General features: G+C 42.1%; 1 protein-coding gene across 3 annotated transcripts in view; it reads left to right on the top strand.

Annotated features, from left to right (window-relative positions):
- The window catches only part of PC (pyruvate carboxylase), a 989,411-nt gene that overhangs the window by 76,382 nt on the left and 900,517 nt on the right, over positions 1 to 12,512 (top strand). Inside the window, exon 1 of one of the 3 annotated variants that reach the window (XM_073605168.1) lies at positions 4,393 to 4,502. The exons of 1 other annotated variant lie outside the window; for it this stretch is intronic. The gene's annotated coding sequence lies outside the window, so the exon portion shown is untranslated. Of the gene's footprint in view, positions 1 to 4,392; positions 4,503 to 12,512 lie in introns of those variants that run through there. One more of the 3 variants, XM_073605171.1, reaches the window with a different exon arrangement.

The following is a 12,512-nucleotide window of genomic DNA, read 5'->3' as shown; positions in this document are numbered from 1 at the left end:
GTGTTTGAAAAATTGCTGCGCAAATACCGTGCGAGATAAAAAGTTGCCACGACCGCCATTGTATTCTCTAGGGTCTTTGCTAAAAAATATATATACATATATAATGTTTGGGGGTTCTGTGTAATTTTCTAGCAAAAAAATGATGAACTTTACATGTAGGAGAGAAATGTCAGAATTGGCCTGGATGGGAAGTGGTAAAACAATGTGGATATCCGTGTTAATGGAAGGTTTAAGGAGTGGGTTGGTGGTGGCATGCTGCAGGTAAGAGGGGGGCATGCAGTCTGTGTTCTTCCCTCCTAGAAGTCTTCCAGGTTGTCCTTCCTGATTAGGAGGGTCTGAGAAATTCAGCATTCTGTTTAGAGGGAGAATAGCTGGACAACAGAGCATGTGGGAGAAAAAGAAGGCGGGTTTGACAAGTTAAAGTGATTGTAAAGGATTTTTTTTTAAATAACAGACATGTCATACTTACCTGCTCTGTGCAATGGTTTTGCACAGACCAGCCTGATTCTTCTGGGGTTCCCCACCAGTGCTCCTGTCTCCTCCCCCTTTCCGAGTGACTCCATAGCAAGCTGCTTGCTATGGGGGCACTCGTGTGTGTTTGATCCCGAGCTGAGCTCTGTGTCCATTGACACACACAACATGGCTTGGCCCCGCCCCCTCCCTCCTCACGGGCTGTCATTGACAGCAGCAGGAGCCAATGGACGGTAAAGAGACATAGAGAGGAGAGAGCTGCTGCTCTTGGGCACAGCGCTGGTTCAAGATTGGGCTCAGGTAAGTACAGGGGGGCTGGGAGGGAAAACTGTTTTTTTTTTTGTTTTTTTTGTTTTTTTTTACCTTAATGCATTAAGGTAAAAAAAACCTTCTGCCTTTAGAACCCCTTTATGTTGGCCACTAATCAATGATGTATGTGACTGAGATTCCACAGGTACCTACGAATGGGACCATTGATACCTTTGCTGGCATGTTTATCCCACTGACTCCAATGCTGGGGCATTGCTGCCACTAACAGCAATGATCATCAATGTAAAAGGCGCTATGCCACTTTCTCCTTACCACTGCACTGTAAGATCTGCTGCATTGCCCTGATCCCTGAACAATAAGAAACAGAAACTGCTGCTCACAGGTCACGTTTGACCCCCTCACACCCCCCCCCCCCCCCCCCCCCCAAAAAAAAAAAAGAAAGCATTGTAAAAAATATATTTGTAAAAAATAAATAAAATAAAAAACTACTGAGAGTCCATGCCTCATCATGTGTTCCACCTATCAGTTCCCATCATTGCTGCACATTGTTCTACAATAAAGCCATTTTTTTGCAAGTATTGAGTGTGCAGCCTTGATCCCTGCACTCTTTTATCATAATATGTTACTATGTTACTTACCTCTGTAAAAGTGGCAGCTGGTGGTATATTTTATTTTTGGGGGTGGCGGCAAAGTATCCACCCCCCTGGTCGATCTGTCGCCAGCCCCACACTTACCCTATCTAGGTCGTGGGCAACGCTTCCACCGGGTGGCGTCTCCTCCTCCTGCTTCATGGCGGCTTCCCCTGCATTTCCTCCCTCTCTCCCTCCCTCCTCGGCGGCTAATAGGATAAATTCTCCTCTCGGCCAATTGGGTGACGGGTCTCAGGACCTGCTTCCTGAGTGTCCGGGAGGAGAATCAGGAAGAAAATAGCGAATATTAATTCGCTATCGTCACACAACTGGGTGGGCTCGGGGCGCCGTACACTCCATGTAGATTAGGGGGTAGTGGTGCCCCTGCGCCCCCTGCATTACAGGCCACCACTGCTCTGTACCCTAATAGTGCTGTATCTTACATATTCCTCACTGTAATGTTTATTATCCCTACTGTTGTTGGCTGCCAAGTAGTCCCTAACTGTTTGTTTTAATGACCTTGACTGTTAAGCTAAGCTCATAGAAACTCTTTTCTCTCTGTCATTATTTAATGCTAAAAAAAAGGTCCAGGTTTATGTGTGCAAGGAGACTGTCACTTGTGGCACTGTAATTAGTCATTTGTGGGTACAGAGACTTCAGCATATACAGTATGTGTGGTGTATGGCTCAGACTCTGATATAACCAGGCCCATTTAAGCCACACCCAATATTCAGCTTCGCACTCACTGTTTTATACAATGTGTGTGCCACACCTCTCAAGTTGTCCTTTCTCATGTTCTAAAGTTGGCAGATACGATTGGGCCAAAAGTCATACTGCTGACAAGTTTCACTAGATTCACCAGTCCTCGGGGCCCTTCAGTAGGTTGTTTTCCAGATCTTATCAGAAAACCGTTTGTGAAATTTATGTGTGTGTTTTAAAATGAGGCTATTTTGCATAGCTGTGCAAGTATTTGCAAGTTTCAAAGGCAAGGCCTGTTTGTAATACTTGAATTTGGGATATTCAGTACCTTGAAAAAGTATTCATGCCCCTTGAAATTTTCCATATTTTGTCATGTTACAACCAAAAACGTAAATGTATTTTATTGGGATTTTATGTGATCGACCAACACAAAGTGGCACATAATTGTGAAGCAGAAGGACAATGATACCCTTTTGAAGTCCTTCAAGAAATGTGGAATCAGCAATGCCATGGACGGAACTGAGGATGATCTCGCATATATAGACAGTGACTCAGAAGACAGCAGTGATACAAAAGAAGTTGAAGAAATTCTGTCTGGAACTAGTGATGAAGAAGAGAACATTGATGCAACAGAGGCTGAATAAAGTGATATGCTGCATAATATACCGTTATGTAAATGTTACCTGCGGTAATTACTAAATTAAAATGTGTTCTGTTTTACCTATGTTTAAAATATTGATATCTTAATTTTGGGTTGGAAAAGTGGGGGGGCGTCTTATACACGGAAAAATACAGTAAATGGTTTTCAAAATTTTTTACAAATAAGTGAAAATTGTGGCGTCCATTTTTTTATTCAGCCCCACTGAGTCAGCACTTTGTAGAACCACCTTTCACTGCAATTACAGCTGAAAGTCTTTTTGGGGATGTCTCTACCAGCTTTGCACATCTAGAGTGACATTTTTGTCCTCCTTCTTTGCAAAATAGCTCAAGCTCTGTTAGATTGGATGGAGAGCGTCTGTGAACAGCAATTTTCAAGTCTTGCCACAGATTCTCAATTGGATTTAGGTCTGGACTTTGACTGGGCCATTCTAACACGTGAATATGCTTTGATCTAAACCATTCCATTGCAGCTCTGGCTGTATGGTTAGGGTTGTTGTCCTGCTGGAAGGTGAACCTCCAACCCAGTCTCAAATCTTTTGCAGACCGCTTCCCTGTCCCTGCTGAAGAAAAGCCTCCCCACAACATGATGATGCCACCACCATGTTTCACAGTGGGGATGGTGTGTTCAGGGTGATGTGCAGTGTTAGTTTTCTACCAAAAAGTTCAATTTTGGACTCATCTGACCAGAGCACCTTCTTCCACATGTTTGCTGTGTCTCGCAAACTGCAAACCGGACGACTTATGGCTTTATTTCACTTGCCACTCCTCCATAAATTCCAGATTTGTGGAGTGCATGACTAATAGTTGTCCCATGGAGAGCTTCTCCCACTTGAGCTGTGGATCTGTGCAGCTCCTTCAGAGTTACCATGGGCCTCTTGGCTGCTTCTCTGATTAATGCTCTCCTTGCCTGGCCAGTTTAGGTGGACGGCCATGTGTTGGTAGGTTTGCAGTTGTTCCATACTCTTTCCATTTTCGGATGATGGATTGAACAGTGCTCCATGAGATGTTCAAAGCTTGGGATTTTTTTTATTTTTTTTTCTAACCTAACCCTGCTTTAAACGTCTCCACAACTTTATCCCTAACATGTCTGGTGTGTTTCTTGGCCTTCATGATGCTGTTTGTTCACTAAGGTTCTCTAACAAACCTTAGAGGGCTTTACAGAACAGCTGTATTTATACTGAGGTTAAATTACACACAGGTGGATTCTATTTTCTAATTAGGTGACTTCTGAAGGCAATTGTTTCCACTAGATTTTAGTTAGGGGTATTAGAGTAAAGGGGGCTGAATACAAATGCACGCCACACTTTTCACATATTTATTTGTAAAAATAAAATTGAAAATCATTTTCCTTCTACTTAACAATTATGTGCCAAAATCCCAATAAAATACATTTGTTTTTGGTTGTAGCATGACAAAATGTGGAAAATTTCAAGGGGTATGAATACTTTTCCAAGGTATTGTACTACTGCAGTGGGAAAGTATCAGGAAACAAAGATTAAACATGTTGTAATCAGTAATTGGCTTTTTATTCCATGGTGTTATGACCACTGTAAGAACAAAATATAATTCTGTTTGACTTGCTGAGTATTAGCTTTGCTGTGTATTTAAAGAAAATTTAGGCAGTCCGAATCACATGATTGAAATAATTTTGCCCTGGATTACTTTGTTAGGTAACAAAGGGGAGTGACTGAGCCTGCTTTCTTCTTTCTGCAAATCTTGTAGTTTAGAGAAGGCACACACAAGTGTACTTCTGATCAGCCGTGCAGCATTAAGGTAAGAATTATAGGCCAAACGTCCAGAATCATTTCTAATATTTGTTCTTAAGCAAAGCAAAGTTTTAAGGGTGTGTTCAAAACAAAGATTTTACAGAACACATTAAAACTTTTTTACCGTCTATTTTGTCAGATGCAACTGGCTAGTGAATCAACAAAGGCTTCTTTATCTTTCTCAGCGGCGAGGCTTTTCATTCTTTGCCTTGAATATTTTAATGTAGTTTCACACGGTCTTTTTTTTTTTTTTTTTTTTATATAGCAAATTTACCATATTGTCTCTCTGGTTGTGAGAATCTTTGACCAGTGTATTATGTTTCTTTAAGTTGATGCTGAATCAGGAAGTGTGAATTATACCAACTGGTGAGGTTAAAATATTGGACCTGCTTAAAGCTATAATGTACTCTTTCCCTCTTCAACTAAAAATGTAAACATACGATTTTAGATGCATGCCATATGCATGGCCTACTGTCTCAGGGCTCAGTTTTTCATCCAGATTTTGCTGATGTACACCAGTATAGAAATTCCTGCTTATGATGCAGGAGAGCTGTTCTTAAGCGCACTCCATGCTGGCTCTTAGTGTCCCTTCCGTAAAGAAAGCCTAATGTTCACTAAATAAAATGCCAGTGTTGAGAAAATACTCTCAACCTTCGAAGTTTAAATATGTTTGTGTTAAGGAAGCAGAGAGCAGAAGTTGCATAACACAAGCTGTAGGAAGTACCCTTTCTGTCAGCTTTCACTCCTTGGATTCTAGCTGTAGTAGATTACCCAAGTTTCAGAGGTGGCTGGAACTGTTAGTAGCTAGCTAACTGGTTTCCTGGAACTGCTTTTTAAATGATCGCAGCACAGCTGAGGTTGCATATGTAGCATTTGTATCTGCTAAAAATGTTTCGTACTCTGGGGGTCTATTCACGCCAGGGTGACACACACACACACACACACACACACACACACACACACACACACACACAGTAATGCTGGCCATACACTATATGAAAATTCGGCCGAACCCATTTTCGAAAAACGAACGTTTGGCCGTGACCGCAAAGGATTGTGCCATCATGTAATGACCGATAAATCGTTCAGTGGACATAAATAAATACATTTTTGTTCGTTTTTTTTTTACGTATACCTAGCACAGACGGTTCGGACGGGAAACACATTAACCTTTCAATTTATCGTTTGTTCCGCATAAAATTTCCAACCTTGTCCTTAGTTTTTTCGGCTCAAAAACGGCCCAGCGATTATCGATTTTGTGCCCATTAACTGGCTGAAAAAACAAACAAATGGTCTAAATGACCGATTTACGGCCGATTTTTCGTATAGTGTATGGCCAGCATTAGTCTAGATTCACACTTGTGTGTGAACTTGGAGGTGCGGGACAGTGTATAAGGCATGGTTAACACTTATTCAGGTGGTTGCAGGTGCAGGACAGTGAGTAAGGCTAGGTTAACATTTGGGTGGGTGGTTGCAGGTGTAGGACTGTGTAAATCGCACCTTTTTCCACAGCCAAACCGCGCTACTCCTTTGCGGATGTGCAGAGCTCCCATCCATTCCTAATTGCTCCCCCGCGTATCAAAAAATGCATTTTCTCTACAGCTGTCTTTTATAGGGGTGTGAACTTTTTTCCTGCATGAAACGCAGGCACAGCAGCCAATAAAATTAATGGGCTGAAGTGCCCACCAAATGCAGCTCACAGAGCCGCTTATATGTGAATTTGGTCTTAAGGCCGGCCATGAATTTTACAGGGTTGCCAAATGCACCACATGAGATCTAAATGCCTACCTGCTGCACTTTTTGTAAGGTAGGCATAATCTTCTGCCTTTACCTTGGATTCACTTCAGGGAACTACCTGTGGAAATTTTTTAATAAGTACAGTCAATTAATTTTGCTATTTCTAAAGTGAGGTTGGTACTTTAAGGCAGTATAGGTTGTTTGTGTGTGTTATGTTTTTATTTATTTATTTTTTTCTTTCAAAAAACAAAGACAAAGTATGTATCATAGAAAGGATGAGGAGAGTATGACAAGGGCTACTCCAACAAAGCCCTACCTCCCCAGAGGAAAGTTATTGGACTGTTGCGGTACCCAGGTAGAAAGTAGATTTCTTATGCCGCGTACACACGAGCGGACTTTACGGCAGACTTTGCTCGGCGGACTTTACGGCAGACTTTGTCGGCTCCTTGCGCCAGACTTAAAAAGGGACGGACTTGGACACACACGATCACTTGAAAAGTCTGCTGGTTTGGAACGCGGTGACGTACAGCATGTACGACGGGACTATAAAAAGGAAGTTCAAGCCCCACTACGGCACCCTTTGGGCTCCTTTTGCTAATCTCGTGTTTATCTCGTGTTAGTAGAAGTTTGGTTAGAGACGGTTCGCGCTTTTCACACTTCAGTTTATTTCGATCGTTTTCTGCGGTTCAGTTTGTGCTTGTGAGGTTTGTATCTGCTTTTCAGTGCGTGTTGGTCAGTTCGTAACCTGCCTTGCAGGCCGTTCTGGTCCGCTCGTTCCTGATTTTCAGGTCGTTCTTCATAGGCCTTGCTGTTCTTCAGTGCGTTTGTTATAAGTTTGTTTGTTTGACCAGCCGACCGTTTTGAAGCCATGTCGCGTGGATGTACTTGTTCTCCAGTTCGTGCTGTGCGGGGACTTGGTGTTGGGGTTAATACTTTGACCTGAGTCCAGTCCATGAACAGGGCGAGGAGGAGTTCATAGATGAAGAATTGGTTGCGCCAGCGTGACCAATTCTCGCATATGCCTTTGCTCCGTGAGAATAATCCTGAGGATTTCAGGAATTATCTCCGGATGACGGACCCCGTTTTTGAGCGTCTGCTGGCCCCCTATATCAGCGGGCAGGATACCTGCATGAGGCAAGCCATCAGTGTGGAGCAGAGGCTAGTTGCCACTTTACGTTACTTGGCGACTGGGAGAAGTCTTCAGGACTTGAAGTTCTCGACAGGCATCTCCCCCCAGGCTCTGGGAATCATAATCCCAGGGACTTGTTCTGCCATCATTCAGGTCCTGCAGAAGGACTATATGAAGGTAAGTTTTATCCTTTAACATTACATGATATGTATTAAATGTTTGCTAATGTATAGTCTAAATGTCCTCCTTACCTAATTACCATGCTTGGAATATGCTGTGAATGTCCCCTTTATCTTCATGCTTGTCTGTTTTTGGACATTAATCATTTATTGCCCTACATGCATATTTACATTCAATAACCTCCCCACCATGCAATCCTGGGTCCATTTATATCTCTAGCCTATAGTCCCTTGAACAATGTATATTGTCAGCTCCATTGTACTGTTTGACCCTCCCCCACCCCCTCAAATGTTTGAAAATGTCAGTTGTGTTTTTGACCCTAATTAGAACCCCTCCCCCACCCCTCAAATGTTGGTAACTGTCAGGTGTGTTTGTTAACCTAATTAGAACCCCTCCCCCACCCCTCAAATGTTGGTAACTGTCAGGTGTGTTTGTTAACCTAATTAGAACCCCACCCCTCAAATGTTGGTAACTGTCAGGTGTGTTTCTTAACCTAATTAGAACCCCTCCACCACCCCTCAAATGTTGGTAACTGTCAGGTGTGTTTCTTAACCTAATTAGAACCCCTCCCCCCACATTAAAATTGATTAATGGGCCATCAGAGGGGGTGATTAATCTTATAAGTGGGCCTTATGTTTTTTCTAATTTAAATAACAAACACATATTAATAATGTTTGACTGCTGTTGTTCACTAATGTTTTTGTGGAATCTGATATCCAAGTTATGTTTTAAATTCCTTATATTATTTTTTTTTTTTTTCACTCCACAGTTTCCTTCCAGTACACAGGAATGGCAGACTGTGGCCTCCCAGTTCGCTGACCGTTGGGACTTTCCCAACTGTGTCGGGGCGATTGACGGGAAGCATGTTCGCATTGTGCCACCACCGCATTCAGGGTCTTATTTCTATAGCTACAAGGGGTTCCATAGTGTAGTTTTGATGGCGGTGGTCTCGGCACATTTGGACTTTGTGGATGTGGGGAAGAACGGCCGGATGTCTGACGGAGGAGTGTTTGCACAGACCGAGCTGTGCCAGCGTCTCCAGACTGGTGGCCTGGGATTGCCACCTGATGACCAGAATGTGGATGGGCTCCCCTCAGATTTTATCGCTGATGAAGCGTTTGCTCTCGGTGAGCACTTGTTGAGGCCGTTCCCCCAAAGAACACTCACCCCTGAGAGGAGGGTATTTAATTACCGGCTGGCCAGAGCAAGAAGAGTTGTGGAGAATGCCTTTGGGATTCTGGCCAGCCGGTTCCGTTTGTTCCTTTCAGCCATAAATCTGGTGGACTATAAAATTAATCACGTCATACTTGCTGCATACTACATAACTTTTTACGTGGACATTCTGCTACATATCTAACCTCTGTTGGGCCTGAGGCCGGACTTGTACAAGATCCAACACTGACAGGCCTGGAAATTGGCCGTATTGGCTTGGCCCCCCGAACCGCACATCAAGTGCGTGAGCGATATGTGAATTATTTTAATGGTCGGGGGGCCATTGCTATTAAAGAAGAGCTTTAATTTTACAAAATAATAAAAAAAATGTTTTTGAAAAAATTTGTTTTTCTTCTTGTTTGCATTCAGTTTGTTCTGTCTCCTAGTGCACTTGTAGTAGTGGCAAGTGCATTTACCTTTAGTTAATAAGGCCCTTTGTCACTGTAACCACACAAAAATTTGCTAAACATATTATTGAGAAATAATCAGCCACACACATTGTGGTAGTAAAAACATTTTACTGTGTGCACATTGAAAAGTGCATTTTTTGAAACATACATTTTTTTTTGTTTTTTGGTAATTTTTTTTTTTTTCCAAAAAAATTTTATTTTTTATAAAACGTTATTAAAGGCATATTTAAACAAAAATACACCTTGTTTAAAATCTTAAAATTCACAACAGTGTTTTGAAAAACATACAAAAAAATACAAGAACTTACAAAGTTCAACATTTTAAGAACGGTGCTGGTGATGTCACCCTTGTAAATCGATAATTTTTAAGATGCTCAAAATTGAGCATTACAAAAGGGTCAAGTCAACATGTGCTATCTCCCATCATGGGTGAGCAATGTACGTGTTTTGTGTGTGCAATCCCTTTGTTCCTCTCACCACTAAATAATTTTGAGGATGAAGGGGTTGCAAACTCAAAACAAGTACATTGATATCCCATGATGGAAGATAGCACATGATGACACACCCTGTGCATCATAAAAATTTCTTTGTATAGAAAAAACTTTAAACAAAAATTTCAAGAAGAAATAAACTTCACAAGGAAATGAAGAACATGATTGATGTTTTTAGGCAAAACGTTATTATATTCTGCCCAAAACATCAATCATGTTCTTCATTTCCTGTTGCATGGAGTCCAGGCGAAATTGCATGCTGTGAATTTGGTCACGCATTTTATCAATTTGGCCATTCCACAGCATTATCTTGCCAATCAGTCTTTGGGCACTGTCTGTGGTGAATGGCTCTGCCGCTTGGCCTTCCACAACCAGAAGCTCACCTAAAATGTGTGAAAAAAACAAGGGTTAAAATATGCACGCCTAAATACATTACCTTACGCTGGGGTGTCAGTCACTCACTTGGTGGGGTTGAAAGGTCGCACACTTCCTCCACCTCTCCTTCCTCCAGCTCGTTGGGTGGGTGTGGTCTTGGGCTGGGGCTTGGGCTATCTTCAGCCTCAGGCTGGTGACTTGGGGGGGTCCTGGGATCCTTGGACTGTTGTCTGAGTCTTTTCTCCCCTATGATAATTCAACAAAAGGTATAGTTAAAACACAGTGATATTTTATGTTTTTAAAAATAATCTGAAACGTTGGTTAGGAGTTATGGACAATTGCCTTTTTTTGTCCTCAAATTTAGAAGACAGGATGAACATTACCTATGAACAACAATTATAAACAATACACATTTACATGCAAGTTTCACAGATGCAGACACCTCAATGATCTCCTATGTGTATTACCCCTCTAAAATTTCTTTATGGTCACATAGTACACTAGTGCTAGTGAGTCCAGATGTGGAAGCGGCTGCTGTGTCCTGTCCTTACATTACACTGAATCATTTTTGAAGAAGCATTATATTTTCCAACACATCTACACCACATCCACAAATTATTGGAATACGAAAAATTATCAAGACATAAATGTATATGTCCAACCCTGTACCATCGTATTTGGCGAAAAAAACCCCGTCATTTTCTTTAGTATCATATGTCTGTTACAAAGAACGGTCTTTACGAACGATGCTGTATAAACGAAAAAAATATGGATGAGCATGCAAGTCAAGTATCTCAATAGGAAAACACAAGTACTTACTTTTTTTAAGCAGCTTCTTTATTCGCCAATATTATTCTGGCTCCCGACTTCTGATGTCAGACCACCGCTTCCTCAATTGTTCTTTAGACTGTTTTGTGCCAAATTTAGCTTCTAGAGCAGTTACAACTGAGGACATTATTTTGTCTTTTCGCATATTCGGGCGTGTGTACGGTCCTTTTTTGCCATCGTAGTCCTCCCTTCTCAATATGGACACCATCTCCACCATCTCTTCAAAAGCCATGTTGGTGGCCTTATATCTCCTCCGGGATGTGGATGGTTGTGGTTCCGGGCTTTCCTCCGCGCTACTTCCACTGATTCTCTCCGCCATCTTTCTCTATCTACTCCCACTGCGCAACGAAGAGTGAAGGGGCTGGGACAAATCGTATTAAAGAACGTCAGGGGCGGGCGGCGCAGGCAGAGCATGACACATGCGCAGTGTATATAAAGCTATTATGATGGCCTACGTATGTCCGTGCGGAAGTAGCGAGCGTCAGAAACGAAGGTAAGATTAAATGTGGGGGTGTGTGTGTGTATATGTGTCCCCTAAATTCTTCACAAAATAATCCTGGGAGTTTTGACTGACATTACAGTTTTGATCTTGTGTCTTGTCTTTCAGCAACAATGAATCCCTTTAAAGAGGCAGATTTTTTGTCGAGATTTATCTTATATCAGGAAAACAAAAACCTGTGGGAGGTCAAACACCCACTATATTACAATAGAGATGTAAGGAAGGCAACACTGGGCACACTTTTAGAATTTGTGAAGACTCGAGTCGTTCAGGCAGACCTCAAGTTTGTGGACAAAAAAATTGGTATCTTGCGAAACATGTATAAGCGGGAACACAATAATATCCAGGAGTCGCTCAGATCCGGAGCAGCAGCCAACCAAGTTTATGTACCCAAGTTGTGGTATTACCACAGAATGTGATTCCTGGATGACCAGACAGAAGCCAGGCAATCACTTACCACCCATCCCCCCACCCTTCCCTCCAGCCTTCCCCCCATCCTTCCCTCCACCCTCCCCCCCACTCTTCCCTCCAGCCTTCCATCCACCTCCACCCCAGCTGAGGAGTCCCAGGAAGAACTGGGCCTTTTCATCCCTGATGAAGTGGATGCGCCCAGCTTCAGCCAGGTATCCTTTTTTGTGGAATTTGTGATTGTGTAAATGTTAGTAATGATGTTAATGTGTCAAATTTTTAAGTGCTTCATAAAAAATGACTTCATCACAAATATTAATATGTAGACATATCACTAGACAGTAGTGGCCAAAAATATACTTCTGCATAGGTGTGCGTAGCCTCTTGCATTAGGGTGTGCACCCCAAAGCTCAAATACATATGCATGTGTATATGTACTGATGGTGTCAGTAGGGCAGTGGACAGTGTAATTTTGTTTATTTTATTTAAAAAAAAATAATTTTCTTTTATAACATATTTTTTTGGGGGATGAAATATCAGTGGTCTAAACAGGGGGGAATATGCACCACACAAGGCGATTAGGGTGTGCCCAGGCACACCTGGCACACCCTGTGCGCAAGCCTATGTACTTCAGATATTGTTGATCAGCTGTAATAATGGGGGTGTCAAATAGATAGCCTTTACTATTTGTTGAGAATTATATTTGCAAGTCATGAGCTGAAAATTGTGTGTGATTGCGTAACCCAAA

This window comes from Aquarana catesbeiana, linkage group LG11, assembly GCF_042186555.1.
Source record: "Aquarana catesbeiana isolate 2022-GZ linkage group LG11, ASM4218655v1, whole genome shotgun sequence".
Classification (NCBI taxonomy): Eukaryota; Metazoa; Chordata; class Amphibia; order Anura; family Ranidae; genus Aquarana; species Aquarana catesbeiana.
This window is presented reverse-complemented; position numbering and strand designations above follow the sequence as displayed.